Here is a 16923-nt window from a genome sequence, read left to right as displayed (position 1 = left end):
GGTTACCTACCACGTCAGGCTCTTATTCGGTAGGTCGATGATTCGATCCCAAGTTCTTACTTTTCGTAGTTACGTGCGTACTAAGCAATAAATTGGAATATTATCACTTGCTATAACGATGAAGGAAAACATCGCCAGGAAACCTGCATGCCTCTCCATAATGTTCTGAACGGTGTGTGAAGTCTGCGAATCTGCAGTGGGCCAACGTGGCGGACTATGGCCTAAACCCATTCTGAGAGGAGACCCGTGCTCGGTAGTGGATCGATGGGTTGATCATCATAGGAAGGACATTGGCTACTTTTTATCCCGGAAAATAAAAGAGTTCCCACGAGATTTTCAAAAACCTAAATCCACGTGGATGAAGTCGCGGGCATCATCTAGTAAACTATATTTTTGACGTGCCGCGTCGCGCAGTGCAGCGTAAGTGTGTTTGGACCATTATTTGAACTTCTATGTATGTATCTCCATCAAGAACGATTCTTTGCAGAAAGTAAAATTATTCTTTGTTAATATTATTGTATGGAAATCTCATCAAATCTGCAATTATTATCTGCAGCACACAATCTTAATATCAGCTTAATTTCGATATCGGACGTGTACATTCGATTCAGAGCCGTATATCTGCAATTAATTTATTCAATGTTAAATTACATACCGAACATTTTCAATTTAATTAAAGCTTTGTTTCAAAGTATTAGAGTCCTTAATCCGTTAACAGAATATTGAATCGAATTACTCAAGCTATTTTGAGCTTAAAGCCTGTGTGATAGAGTTTAATTTAATGTGCAGTGGTTCAGAAAATGGGTCTTTTACGTGACAACGATAGGAAATCGCAGGACTTCCTCGAGCTCTACGGTTTTTCGAGCTTCACATTGATGTCGTTACGGTTTCTGTTATCAATTATATTATCTATACCAATACTATAAAGAGGTAAAGTTTGTAAGTTTGTTTGTAGGAAGTGATCTCTGGAACTACCGAACCGATTTTGAAAATTCTTTCACCAGTAGTACATTATCCCTGAGTGACATAGGTTATATTTTATTTAAAAAAAATAGAGATCCCTACGAAAATGAATTAAGCTACCCTTTCGAAGTCGGGGCGGGTCGCTACTAGTATTATACTAGTACTTTACTAAGTTGCGCGCACCACGGTTTTCCGTACGTTTTTTTCGCATCTGGGAACTATTAGAACTACATAGAAGCGCACGCACTGCGGAATTAATTCTGCACCGGATTTTCATTATACATTTAAATTAAAATTACGTATTATAAACGCACCGCAACTCGCAGCACCGTGGCGCGCGCTAGCTGAGCCTTATTACTTAAAATTACCACTATGAGAACGCACTCAACGGCTAAATTCACGTCAAATAAAGAAAAACTTGCAGCTGTTTTAATTAAATTTTTACTTAACTTTTTTGAACACTGGAGCCTGCCAGTGTTTTGTAATAGCAACACTGTATGCTATGTTCCTAGTAAGCGTGTGATGAAATTTCCTTGTTCTTTTCTTTCTTTTCCAAATGCGGGTGTAAAATAAAAAGTAAAACACTTCTTTTCTTTAATGAATTATTTCTTTTTTGTTCGTACGGGGTTTTTCATAGAGAGAGATCATTATAGTAAAGAAAAGCACAGCATTTCCTCTCCATCGCTCGCTCAATACAAATGTAGTCAAACTCGATGTAATGTTGTAGATGTGTGACTTAAGGACTTATTCTAACTTCCTAAATAAGACGTCCTAAATGGTATAGTTATCGTCAAACTAGCCAATTTTGCCACTCAATGATACTTTGCCCAAAATTTATAAGCAATTTATAAGCAAATTAACTATGTAATTTCTTTTGATAGGACAAAGTAATCCGGACTTTCAGCCAACATTGGATAATAGGTTTTCTTGACAGACACGACGGACAGACTGATAGACAGAAAGCGATCCTATAAAGGTTCCTTTTTGAGGTACGGAACCCTAAAAATAGGGTCTAGACTTGGTTACTAGAACGGCAGAACTACATCGTTTTAGAAAAAGGTTGAGCAAACAACTTGTGTTAGTTCATTAGGAAGGAAGCGTTCTGTTCAGTAATTTAGTTATAGTTGGTGCTGTTTCGCTTTAAAGTGCCGTGAGAGGATGCAATTATGCAATTTGTCTGCTGTTTAATTGCTGTAAACAAATGTAGTTAGTTACTATGCAGGAATCCACACACCTTATGATATCAAACGAGTCGATTATGAGGCTGCCTGTTCACCGGTGCGGAAAATAGAGGAGCAGAGCGGAGCTGTGCAAATATTAACCAACAGATTTGCATAAAATTCCCACTCCGCTTTTGTGGATAAGGAATTGCGGGAGGATTTTAGTTCAAAATTCAAACATTCGGGGCCGTGCAGATGAAAAACACAGCAGACCGTCCGTCCGTCTGTCTGTCTGTCGGCGGCGTATATTTCGGGAACCATAATAAATTTTCACAGAATGTGTATTTCTATTACCGTTATAACAAAAAAATATAATAAAAATTTTGAAATGACTGCCTTTTTATTTTTTATTTTTTTTCCTACCATAAAGCACCATTATAAAATGGCAGCTTTATTACTACTACCATCTAGCCTATGGGCTAATAAGTAATATTATTCTAGCTTAAACTTCTACTTATGATTAATTTTTAAATCTAATTTACAGTCCAATAACTGTCCTTAGTTTATTCTAACACGTACTTACAGTTCACTATGTTCTTGTGACCTAGAATGACTGCCATGAAAATTAAAAAAAAAAACGAATGTATTTTTATGTGCGAGTCCGACTCGCAATTGACCGATTTTTCGCATTCATGGTAGAGAAAGAAAAAGTACCTACCTAATGTGAATAACGAAAATCCCAACTTAGAACTTTGAGAAATTCCACAGGGTAAGCCTATATTTTTGAAGCCTTAAAAAGACAGGCCAAACTAAGCTCCTACCAAAATACCCCATCAAATATTGCATTGTATCAAAAATAACATGTCTGAAAATATCTTTTCCAATATAAAATGTATTATTCCGTCCGGAAGAGGCTTAGCTCGTCCACCAAGCAACCCTAAGAATAACATTGTGACCTATTTCACCAACTTTGAGGTGCCTTTCATTCCAATTGTGTGCCACGTGGAATTCCTTAGAAGCGAAAAGAAACTTTATTTCTTTCGAAACAACGTCAAAAGTCATTCAGCAGTTTCAGGCTATAAAATGGACTGTATTCACTAAGAAATAGCAGTTTTTCGTATATTTTAGAAGCGTCCAAGGGTAGATAGTTTTATTTAAGGGAGTAATTTTTTTTTTTTTTAAAGAATATTAGCCATGTTATATGACTAATATTCCCCTTTCCTCTCCAAGTAAGCGTGAAGCTTGTGCTAGGAGTAGGTACGACAATAGTGCAACAGGCGGGGATTGAACCGTCGACCTTTCGGTTTTCAGTCCACTCCTTTACCCGTTGAGCTATTGAGGCTTCTATTGAGTAGGAACAATCCATAAATTAGTTGAAACCAAAACAAATGAACATTTTTTATGGGCTTTTCTTTCACGGTTGGTAGTGATGCTAGCCGAGCTAGCATAAAATATTTAACACACCCAAAATATGTTGTTCATAACTATGTACGGAACCCTAAAAGAGCGGGGTCTGACCGGTTTTAAGGTTCCGTACCTCAAAGGAAAAAAGGAACCCTTATAGGATCACTTTGTTATCTGTCTGTCTGTCTGTCTGTCCGTCTCTCCGTCGTGTTTGTCAAGAAAACCTATAGGGTACTTCCCGTTGACCTAGAATCATGAAATTTAGTAGGTAGGTAGGTCTGTAATTTATTATCTCTGACAGAGGTCACGTGATCCGTTGCGTCAACATCTTGTGTCGAAAGTATAACGGACGGATGGTTCATGGTTTTAAAGCCAGTCTCGCTCAAACGTTGACGCATTCGACTACTAAATGCTTTTGTGTTTAAGTCGCCATTTTAAAAAGTTTAACAAGAGAGGACATTCCAATAACCAATCCAAAAATAGCTTATAATACCCTGCTTTTCTGTCTGATTTTTAACTCACTTCTGGTACCCTTTTAGTTTCATGTTTAGTAATTTTCGAGAGGGTTGCGAAAAAATTACCTTAGTATTATAAGTGCGATAACAATAAGATCGTACACCCCCGAATCCTATACACTCTTATAATATATATTCTGTGATGAAACTCCTTTTTTCGGGAACAAAAAGTGTTATTTCTTGTACGATGGTACGGAACCCTTCATCTGCGAGTCCGACTCGCACTTGACCGATTTTTCTCTAATATTGACACCCATGTATCATGTAAATACTCAGGACATTTTTTCTCAACCCTCCCGAAAATCACAAGACATGAAAAGAAATCGTAAGCACCAGAATTCTATACACTCTTATCATACATGAAGCCTCGTTTTTTCAGGGCTTTTTGAGGCTTTTTCAGTTTTATTGACAGCCATTCACAGGCTGTCGCGGATCGGGTGATATCGGCTCTTTTATTACTTTATGATACTTTCAAAATTACTGAAAATATACTTCAATACTTGTCTGCTAATCCGCACTTGGCTAGTGTTGTGAACTATGGCCAATTATCATACAGAGAGGAGACCCGTGCTCTGTAGTGAGCCAACTATAGGTTGACTACTAAGAAGACAAAAGGGCTTATTCCACCTTCGTAAATAAGACGTCCTAAATTGTATAGTTACCATCAAACTAGCCAACTTTGCCATTCAATGATACTTTGCCCATAATGCAATTTATAAGCAAATGCGCTATGTTTTTTTTTTTTTTTGATAAATTTATATTTAAATCAAAATTTGTTCGAGTTTGATGGCGGGCAAAAAAATTTAAAATTTTGATTGTAGTATAAATATTTTAGTGATAAAATGAGTGGGCAATTTTACCAATTTTTTTAAATTTTATGACTGAAGAAATCTGCAGAAGAGTAAATAGAGATTTTCAGGAAAAAGCTTCGCGATTTTTTAGTGAAAATTATTTATGTAGGTATACATTAATTAATTCATTACATATTTTTCAGGCTCTTAAATAAGTTATAAGATTTTCGTCTAACATTATTATTAATCTACATTTTAGTAATAATAAATCAGCATTCATTAGTATTGTCGTTTATAATAACTCCATTTTCGTGTTTCAACTTTCAGATCATAATTTTATCATAAATTCTATAGTTATACTGAGAGATGCTATTTTAAGATTATAGTTATCCTAGAGCATGGTATAGAAACTCTAGTACATTGATAATATAGAATACCTAGCTTAGAAAATTCCTTAGTATAGCGGGCGAGCTACTGTTTTTTATAACTTTAAGTATTTTTAAGTATTTTATTATCTTACTTATTGAAATACAAAAAATATTATATTTATTTGTGATTTTACGAACAACATAATTATTATTCTCTTAACACTGCAGTTTGGAAAACCACGAAAAAAGGATGCTCAGCGAATGCAGTGTATTTACATAAATATGTGAGTTTCTTTATTCCATCATAACTTCAAAATGCCTCAACGGATTTGGATGTATGGGAAACATATGGGAAATCGTTAGAATACGGTATTTGACAACTAGTCAAATCAGTGACTTTTTATCAAACGTCAAAACGCGCGCTTACCTATGCGAGATTCTATGAAATACTTCCCCAGACCACTCTTTTTCTCTTTACTGTAAATGTACCAAAAACATTTACAGTAAAGAGAAAAAGAGAGTAAAAGTGGACAGGGAAGCACTTATCTAAATGAGAGTTCTCTACCCGTTCTCTATATGAGTATCTCTACTCTACCAGTTTTTGGAGTTGTTGGAGTTTTCCATACTCAGATTTTCCATATAAGCGAAGTTTGGTTCTCAAAAAATATTAACCAGTAGGTAAACTGAAATTCTCTTTGTCGGTAGTTTGCCAAATGCCAGATATCTGTAAAAATATTATGCATTTTCAAAGTTACACGCTTAGATGAATAAATTCATCTGAGGTTACGCGGACTCAAAGTGTATCTTTAAAACTATAAATAATAATAATAAATAAATAATAAATAATTTATTGTTTCACCAAAATTACAACCAAAATTAGGTTAAGCTACCGATGCCTAAAATAAGTTGTACACTCGTGTTATAGGCATCAGTGCTCTCCCCTTACAGACTAGAATATTAAAAACATTAAAGGAAATGAAAAATATTATACAAAACAAAAACATTTTTGACATTAGGCACTACACATTTTTTACCGAAATCAGCTAGAAAACCGCCGATACAGATAACTATTAATTTTTAGAACGTGTCTAAGTACAAAATTTCTTTGAGTTAATTATTGACTAGTATTTAAATCAGAACCATTCCATGTTTGTTAGGAGCGTGCTATGAATAAACTCGTTTTAACTGCTGATAAAACAAAAATAAAACCAGAGATTTTAATTTTCCGTTTGACGTGGTACTCGTAATTAAAGATGGCTACACTAATTAGTCTTTTTTAGGGTTCCGTACCTCAAAAGGAAAAAGGAACCTTTATAGGATCACCTTGTTGTCAGTATCAGGACATCAAAACCTATAGGGTATACCTACTTCCCGTCTTATGGGACAAGTAAAGGGAAAAAATCCGAAAACCGTGCATTTGTGGTTACATCACAATAAAATTTAAAAATTGTTATTTCTGTGAACCTTTCGTGTGCAAGTCTGACTCGCTCTTAAAGATAAAGAAAAATGTATTTTCGTATAATTCTCAAACAAAGTAGGGTGTCTAAGTTGGAAACAATTTGTGCCTGACATTGAGTCAGGCCTAGATTAGAAACGAGGTCATAGCGTTTCCAATCTCGAATGAAGAAACTTTGTTTGATGACCGTGAGAGTATTTTTTATTACAAATTGAAAAATGGATATTTTTTTAAATGGCTTCTATTTTAAGTAGGCGTAGCTATTTTACGGGCTACTTTAAAGTATCAAGTTATTAGTTTGTACTGACTCTACTACTAATTCAGTAATTAGAAGAAGCTGGTAAGATCTTCAGCAGTTCATCAAAGCCGTGCCGCCAAGCGATTTAGCGTTACGGTACGATGCCGTGTAGAAACCAAAGGGGTATGGGTTTAATAAAACTGCCATACCCCTTCCAGGTTAGCCGGCAACCATCTTAGATTGCATCATCAATTACCTCCAGCAGGTGAGATTGCAGTCAAGTGCTAACAAAAATCTGAAAACCGTGAATTTGTGGTTACATCACACAAAAAAAATTAAACTGTGGTCATGAACTAATAAATATTTTCGAAGTAAGATAACTACATATATCAAGTGGGGTATCATATGTAAGGTCTGCACCTGTGTATTCTAAAACAGATTTTTATTTAATTTTATGCGTCATAGTTTTTGAATTATCGTGCAAAATGTCGATAAAAAAAGATTGTAGTACTACGGAACGCTCGTTGCGCGAGCCTGACTCGCACTTGGCCTGTTTTTTCCTTTTGAGATACGGAACCCTAAAAAGGTTAACACGCAATTTGAAAGCGCACCAATTGAGCGTGAAGCTCTACTGAATGTTATCGTTTCTTATACCAGTCTCTGTGATTATTATCGCCATAATAGGTATGACAAACACAGTCGTGTATGGTAGTTGGGACGTTACCCATAGGGCGGTGCGGTGGAGCAAAAACATCGATGTAGGGATTTTCCGGGGATGTGTAAATGAATTTCTTCGTCTTTCGTGACTTCTTTACATAGTATAAAATAAAGTCGCTTCCCGCTGTCTGTATGTATGTATGTATGAACGCGTAGATCTTTTAAACTACGCAACGAATTTTAATGCGGTTTTCACCAATAGATAGAGTGATTCAAGGGGAAGGTTTATAGCTATAGTTTAATTCTATAAAAATTAGAGATCCCTAGAGAAATTGAAATAATGTGAATTAGGTCGGAAAAAAATCCTCTCATTTGAGAGTTTCCGAGGCAATGACACCTCAATGACACCACATTAGTATCTACATTGCACCCATGCGAAGCCGGGGCGGGTCGCTAGTCATTTATAATATACGTTATATACGAGTACGTTGCATAAGTTACGGTCTTTTGAAAATCCCATGGGAACTCTTTGATTTATAAAAAGCTAGCGGACAAACAACCAGACATACTTTTGCATTTAGATATAATTCTAGCGTGGATAACAATTGCCTTGCTACTCTAATTGCTAGCTTGTTTAGCTATGGGCCATGAGGTCCCGGGACAAGTCCTAGGTCGGCCCAAATAAAAGTTATTGTATTTTTCTCTTTGACAAGTTTTTCATAAACTAGTACCTATCGAAACTTGTTCGTAGGTGTAAACCTGGCGTTAGGTTCGCCGGTTTTAAAGTTCTAAAGTCCTACATTTTAACAATGATTACTTTAATTAATTGCAGACCATTATCCTAATTTATGTCGCAGACAAATACCTAATTTATAAAGCCTAGATTTACAACAAGGCGAGCCAAATAATCACCACGAGCGATATTAATGGCCAACTAAACTATAACAAAGAGAAATGGCATGACTTAGCCCTCAAATTTGTACCGAATGATACACAGAACAATCCATGGCTTGGAATGATCCAATATTATGTAATGACCTAAAATAACTACAATGCATCGATATAAATGACAAGATATGGTCAAGGGAACAAAATTTTTCACGGTTTAGGGACCAAATAAATTAGCGACACCTCTTAGATACTAATGATGAACGACCCGTTTGAAATCCAGACGCCACTGAGTCGGTGCCATTTTGTTTGTTCAATAACCATGTCCATACGAAGTTATATATAAGTCAATACATAATACAACTAGATGATACATGCGACTTCGTTCGCGTGGGTTTAGGTTTTTCCATAATCGCATAGGAGCACTTTGATTCTCTATGAACTCTTCGCGGCCGAAAGTAGTGTACATTTAGAATGATATTTCGGCTTTGTAGAGCGTTGTCTCTGTCACTCATACCTATATGACGTTTTGTCGGTCTCAACGATAGGACAGTGCTCTACAAATCTGCTATCTCCTTCTAAAGGTAGATTACTTTCTGCTGTGTACTGTACTTTAGTAAACTTAATTAACATTATTTCGAAGTAATATTATTTACGACAAGTTCAACAAACAATAATCAACATAAACTTTAATAATATTAATATAATATTAATATAACATAATTTAATTTACTTTTACTCAATCTTGAACTGAATTTCTTTGAATTACTAAATCTTTGGCTTCGACTTCGGCGAGAAATCGACAGCTAAGTACTAGGTTCCTACACTACGGTCGGACACTAATTAAAATGGGGACTGCTGAATAAAATAACTGAGAGAAGACAAAGTCTAAGCTTTTTAAAAATAAATCTAAACATATAAAAAGAAAAGGTGTCTAACTGACTGACTGATCTATCAACGCACAGCTCAAACTATTGGACGGATCGGGCTGAAATTTGGCATGCAGAATAGCTATTATGACGTAGGCATCCGCTAAGTAAGAGTTTTTGAAAATTCAACCCCTAAGGGGGTGAATAGGGGTTTGAAAATTGTGTAGTCCACGCGGACGAAGTCGCGAGCTTAGCTAGTTAGATAATAATTCTATGTCTGTTTACGTAAATATTATGGTAGAGCTTAGCAATTAGAAAAGGTTAAGATCACTTATCATTGTTTAAAATTAATCATTGACCTTTCTTTTATGTTAAACTGACACCCCTAATTAATTAGGCTCAAGCTCAGAACAAGAGCGAATAGGCATCTTGAAAACAAGCGAGCTAGCGGAAACCGGGGATTTAAAAACTAGCTGATTGCCGCGAATTCGTCCGCGTGGATATTTAAGCTTCTTCGATCTTCGTTCCAAATTAAAGCTTAATCCGTCTCGTAGTTTTTGCGTGAAAGAGTAACAAACATTAACACACACACACACATAAACACACACAAACTTTTACCTTTAAATAATATTAGTGAGATAAAAAGTAAGTAAATTAAATTTTTAAACTTTAAGGGTGTCTGGCAGGGGGTTGCCACGATACTAAGTGTCTGGCAATGCATGCCCTGATTTCTAATACTACTTTGAAGAAAATATAAAAAATAGACTTTAACTACTTTGACGTAAGATTTTTTACACCTTTATTACGTGTTATCTCCCAAAGCCACCATGATCCAAACAAACATCCAAACAAACATTCCTCCCAGTGTTTGGGACAATACGTAGAGAAACTTTCAGGTTTTATAAAATAACGAAGGTCTGGCACGCGCTGGCTCTCTCTCTAACTTGAATCTACTCCACTCTGTCTGCTTTCGCCCGCCCAAAGTTCTTAAGTACTTTCTGACATTTCAACATTATGATCAAACCATTGCCGGCTCACTACGGAGCACGCAGTGGCGTGCAGATCATAGAGGCATAAATGCACTGCTTACCCCAGTTGTAATAGCTCAATGCATATTTTCATTATGACCTGCATGTAAACAGGTTCCTACCTAACTAATGCCTACCCTGGCTTCGAACACTGTGCACGCCACTGGGAGCACGGGTCTCCTCTCAGAGTGAGAAGGGTTTTGGCCATAGTCTACCACGCTGGCCATGTGCGGATTGGTAGACTTCACACGCCTTTGAGAACATTATGGAGAACTCTCAGGCATGCAGGTTTCCTCACGATGTTTTCCTTCATGCAAGCAAGTGATATTTAATTACTTAAAACGCACATAACTCCGAAAATTTAGAGGGATCTGCGTGCCCGGGATCGAACCTCCGATTGGAAGGTGGACGTCCTAATCACTAGGCTATCACAGCTTCTGACATGGATGTGTGAGCTTTCCGACAATGCCTAGTGGATGACTTCCCTCAAAGACTTGTCGCCCTTTAGGCACGTAAGAATTTATTGACCTGGTCAAAATGGAAATGCCTCGTCACCTCCCTTCATTCCGACACAAAAGCCACTAACCCGGACAAGTCAGGCGAAAGGTGGGAACGGATAACCTGAAACGACTTTAAATGAACGTGGAAGTGCCCTAAATAATACAATGGCCGACATCCGTTCGAGTTTCTTCCGGATTTGTCCTCTATTTAATCAGTACCCTTATTATAAATGCGAAAGTGTGTTTGTTTGTTGGTTTGTCCTTCAATCACGTCGCAACGGTGCAACGGATTGACGTAATTTTTTGTATGGGTATAGATAGATAAAGACCTGGAGAGTGACATAGGCTACTTTTTATACCGGAAAATCAAAGAGTTCTCACGGGATTTTTAAAAACCTAATTCTACACGGACGAAGTCGCGGGCATCAGCTAGTTTGTATACTAATTTCAGACGAGCTTTTGTGTAAGGTATCTTTTAAGTATAATAACCAAAAATTGCTTTGTGAAAAATTCGATGCTATGTTTGTAAGGGAATTCACAAAAAGATTACCTGACGTTTAAATATATTTGGTAATTTATCATTATTAGGTAAGATACCAAAATGTAGACCATAATAGCAGTTTTTATAGTACTTAAGTAAATAATAATCAAAAGAAGTCAAGTTTTTCTTTCTCATTGAAAAGTTGAATTTCATCGAAATTACATAGATTATTATTTATTTATTTATAATATTGTTATCGTACGTTCTTGTCTAAATATTAATAGAATATTAAGAAAAGTATTTTATCTGTAAAAGCCCCTTACAAAATAACAGATAAAAAAAAAAAAAAAAAGAAAAGTATTGATAATATATTACGTACTTGCCGACCATCTTGCCAACAGATCTTGACTTTACACAGGCTTAGTATAAATGATATGAAAACCTTAATCCGATAAGTGATTTTCGTGAAAAGCCCTTTAAAAAACAAACAAAATACGAAGTAAATAAATGCAAAAGTGTGTTTGTTTATTGGTTTGTTGGTTTGTCCTTCAATCACGTCGCAACGGTACAACGGATTGACGTGGTTTTTTGCATGAGTATAGATAAAGACCTGGAGAGTGACATACTTTTTATCCCGGAAAATCAAAGAGTTCCCACGGGATTTTTAAAACCTAATTCCACGCGGAGGAAGCTAGTAAATAATAAATAAATAATATTTTATTCGCAGGAAAGTGGGTAAAGTGAGAATAAAGTGTAAGCTTAGTCTATTTTACTGACGATGCACTTCAGATGTGAAAGAATTATCACAAAAGCAATCCTCAAAGCTAATATTTTAAGCACATAATTGTCTACTTTATCCACTTAAGTACATTCTGATCACGCGTCCAAAATGAAAAGAAGCTGCGTTTCAAGCAAATTGGGAGATTAAAAAACCGGCCAAGTGCGAGTCAGGCTCGCCCAACGAGGGTTCCGTACTACAGTCGTATTTTTTCGACATTTTGCACGATAATTCAAAAACTATGATGCATAAAAATAAATAAAAATCTGTTTTACAATGTAGGTCCAGGTGAAGGCCTTTCATAATATGATACCCCATTTGATATAGTTACCTACTTCGGAAATTGAAAATACTAATTATAGTTCATGACCACAATTTAATTTTTTTGTGTGATGTAACCACAAAATCACGGTTTTCAGATTTTTCCCTGAATGTTAGCTATAAGACCTACCTACCTGCTAAATTTCATGATTCTAGGTCAACGGGAAGTACCCTGTAGGTTTCTTGACAGACCGACAGACAGACAGACAGACAGACAACAAAGTGATCCTATAAGGGTTCCGTTTTTACTTTTGAGCTAAAAAGTAGGTATTTCTTTAAAAAGAAAAGATTGACTGATACCTTTTTGTATGAATTCTAATTATTTATAAAAATGTCTAATTTATCCGAGATGATATCCTAATGCTTATCCCAATTGGGCAAATGGGCATCCTATTCTGCTGCTGCAGGGTTCGATTCCGGGCATTCAGAGTCACATTTAGAGTTCTTTTACGCTATACAATGCGGGTTTAAAAAATACTAATTCAAAATGAGGCAAATGATTATTGGCATTGGATTGTGTTTAGGTAGTATAACAATAACGCTAAGTTTTTGCTTGCGTTCTGGTTACACCCTGTATGTAATGGAAATCACTCACGATAGTTTAAACACTAAAACGTAATTTATCGCCGAAAACTTTTCACCGCATCGAATTATGGGAAAACAGGGAAACCAGTACCCGTAGTACAAGATTTTACGTCTCACTAAACGAAACCAAATTCGAGAGTCGAAATACTTCCGCGTTACAGTAAAATGGACCTAAACAGCCTTGAATTGAAGTCAATATTCAATGCCACTGATTTTAATTTCGCAATGTTTCCGCTTGGAGCGCTGGCTGTAGAAGTGTAGACAAACTTGAGCTTTAAAACAAGGCATTTAAGATCCAGTTTACTGTAACGCGGAAGTATTTCGACTCTCGAATTTGGTTTGGTTTGGTGAGACGTAAAATCTTGTACTACGGGTACAGAAAATTATGGCCGTTCGAAAAGCGATCGTTCAATTCGAAATGGGCAATATTAAACCGCTCACACGTGCGTAATGCTGCAAAAACATTAATATGCAATGATCGTGACCAATTTTTTTTGCAATTATTTTTCCACTAAATGAAATCCCCGCGACTTCGTCCGCGTGGATTTAGGTTTTTGAAATCCCGGGGGAACTCTTTATCTTGTTTGTTAATAAATTAACCGCTAGTTAAATTAATTAATAGCTGTGATAGCCTAGCGGTTAGGACGCCCGCCTTCTAATCGGAGGTCGGGGGTTCGATCCCGGACACACACCTCTAACTTTTCGGAGTTAAGTGCGTTTTGAGCCGGCGATGGGTTGATCATGATGATGATGAACCTAAGTATTCATTATTCTGACTTTGAAAACATCTTAAGAAAGCTAAATCGAATTTGCCCACAATTAATTAATTCAAAAATGTTTCAAAGAAGAAAAGTAAGACTATTGTTTCATTAGAACCTCAGCGTTTCATATAAAACGACTTTTCGTTATTGTTATGTATCCGTTTTAATTTTCTTAAAGACCACACCGTCTTTGTTCTAAGACCAACAATAGAAGCTTTAACAATAAGAGCCGGCTTTGATGAGGTCTAGAAAAGTATAACAGCTAATATTATGAGGTCTTGGATTCGATACCTGCCCCCCAATTGTGTAAGAAAAACGTATTCATCGTTATCGTAATCGTCAACAAATTCTGCCCTCTGATTGGCTGTGAAAAAATGTAAACAACGAATCAACCAATCACAGGGCAGAATTTTTTGACGATTATGATAACGATAAAAATACGTTTTTCTTACACAATCGGGGGGCAGATTGGGTCTATTCAAAAATTAGGCTAATTTGATTTAATTAGCTAAAGCTAGACGAGTTAGGTATATTACAAAATAATAGCTCAATAAATGGATATATTATACTCAAATAAATTATTTACAGTTGAAGTAAATATTAAAACATCAGTTGTATAATTACATTCTAGTTGTACTTACCTTTATGAAAACGGAATAATAATAATAATATGTAGTTTCAATGAATAATTAATTAAATATTGCGGCGGTCTCGATGAGGTTTTAGATTTAATTTAATTTATTTTAGTTTTAATTTATTTATTTTTTACTTTCAATTTTGATTTAAGTTTTTTTACCTAATAGAATTGTCAATAATAAAAAACCGGCCAAGTGCGAGTCAGGCTCGCGCAATGAGGTTTCCGTACTACAGTCGTATTTTTTCGACATTTTGCACGCTAATTCAAAAACTATGCTGCATAAAAATAAATAAATATCTGTTTTAGAATGTACAGGTGAAGATCTTTTATATGATACCCCACTTTATATAGTCACTCACTTCGCAAGTTGAAAATACTAATTATTAGTTCATGAACACAATTTAATTTTTTTGTGTGATCTAACCCTAAATTCACGGTTTTCAGATTTTTCCCCAAATGTCAGCTATACTAGGCGTGCCTTTTAAGTTCTGTCGTTTCCATATTTCCCGGCAATTTTGAATTTGGAACTGTTCTATATTCGAATGTGTTTAAATTTTGGATCTCAAAACAGTTGAAAGTATTAGGATTAATGCTTTTGTTTAGTCACAGCGTCGATTGGAATCTGTCAGGTTACGTACGAAAATGAACCTTTCTAAGGAAAATGTTCGTGCAATAATTTTCTACAACTTTAGAAGAGGCCTGACACGGCTGCAGTGTTTTGAAAAGCTAACATCTGTGTTCAGTGATGAAGCCCCATGTGTGCGGACTGTCGAACACTGGTATTTAGAATTCCAGCGTGGACATACTAGTGCTAGTGACAAATCTCGCGAAGAACGCCCAAAATCCGCCTTCACTGAAGATAACATCATTGCTGTGAGACAACTAATTCTCGAAGATCGTCATGTGACGTATCAAGAGATAGAGGATCTATTAGGCATCTCAGGGACAACCGTTCAGAAGATCTTGCATGAAGCGCTTGGTGTGAGAAAGCTAGTTTGCCGTTGGATACCGCATCTGCTTTCCGACGATCACAAGACGCCCCGCGTCAGATGGTGCAAGAAAACTCTGCAAAGGTTCAACCGAGGAGAGTCAAATCACGTCTACGACATCATCAGTGGTGACAAATCTTGGATCTATGCCTACGATCTTGATTCCAAACAACAATCTACAATCTGGGTCTTTCAAGACGAGCCAAAACCGACTAAAGTTGTTCGTTCTCGAACCACTTCAAAGAAGATGGTGGCCACGTTCGTTGGAAAACCCGGCCATGTTGCGATTATTGCACTTGGAGATCGTAGAACGGTTAATGTAGAGTGGTATACCACAGTTTGTTTACCACAAGTCGTCGCCGAACTTCGAAAATCTAACTCAAAGCGACGCATCATCCTGCACCACGACAACGCAAGCTCACACAGCCCTCGTCAAACGATTGAGTATTTGAAGCAGGAAAAAGTAAAAATTCTTGACCATCCTCCATACAGTTCTGACCTAAGCCCTAACGATTTCTTTACATTTCTTAAAATTAAGAAAAGTCTTCGTGGTCAAAGGTTCTAGTCCGGTGAAGAAGCAGTCGACGCTCGCAAGTCAGCCATTTTGAACCCCCCACTTTAGAGTGGAATAAATGTTATAATAACTGGTTTGAGCGAATGGAAAAGTGTATTAAGCTTCATGGTGAATACTTTGAAAAACAATAAAAAGTACTATAAGGTTCTAGTTGTGTTTTTTTCTTCAAACGACAAAACTTAAAAGGCATGCCTCGTAAGATCTACCTACCTGCCAAATTTCATGATTCTAGGTCAACTGGAAGTACCCTGTAGGTTTCTTGACAGACAGACAGACAGACAGACAGACAGACAGACAGACAGACAGACAGATAACAAAGTGATCCTATAAGGCTTCCGATTTTCCTTTTGAGGTACGGAACCCTAAAAATTAAATATTAGCTACTTAAAGGTCTAGCAAACAAGTGCTATACATAAAATTCCAAATTAAAACAATAATTATTATTATAGTAAATATCCAGTAGTTTGTATAATAAGGCCTAGCTTTTTGTTGGATTGACCTGGATTCCTAGTTCGAATAGCAGTAATTTTGCGCGCTAGCGATTCAATTCTTGGCTAATCGACGAAGTTTAAAGTAAATTAACGCTCAATTTTAAATGGATAGCAAAATGTTACGGTATTGTGTGTTGTTGCATATATTTTGTGAGCGAATATTATGTGAAAAGTATTTTGTTTCGGTGACCTAGGGCGGCAGATCTATCCAATCGAATTATGCAAAATCCTACAACAATGTCACATGTATAACTCCGTTCCAGTAGGTATTACTACAACCGAATTCTAGTTAATTTTTTTTCTATACAATTCTAAAATAATCCCACACGTGTAATTCAATTCCAGTAGGTATCAATCCAACCAAATTTAGAAAAAATCCTAAAACAATGTCACATGTATAATTCCGTTCTAGTACAACTCTTGCAACTCTAACTTTTTGGAATTATGTGCGTTTTAATTAATTAAATAT

The 16923-nt window shown here is 36.2% G+C and overlaps 1 protein-coding gene across 4 annotated transcripts in view; it reads left to right on the top strand.

The window, feature by feature from the left end:
* The window catches only part of Nckx30C (solute carrier family 24 member Nckx30C), an 85289-nt gene that overhangs the window by 17217 nt on the left and 51149 nt on the right, over window positions 1–16923 (top strand). The gene's annotated exons all lie outside the window — the stretch shown is intronic.

Source organism: Maniola hyperantus, chromosome 20 (genome assembly GCF_902806685.2).
Source record: "Maniola hyperantus chromosome 20, iAphHyp1.2, whole genome shotgun sequence".
In the NCBI taxonomy this organism is placed as follows: Eukaryota; Metazoa; Arthropoda; class Insecta; order Lepidoptera; family Nymphalidae; genus Maniola; species Maniola hyperantus.
Note: the sequence above shows the minus strand (reverse complement) of the source record. Positions and strands in the feature narration are given on the sequence as shown.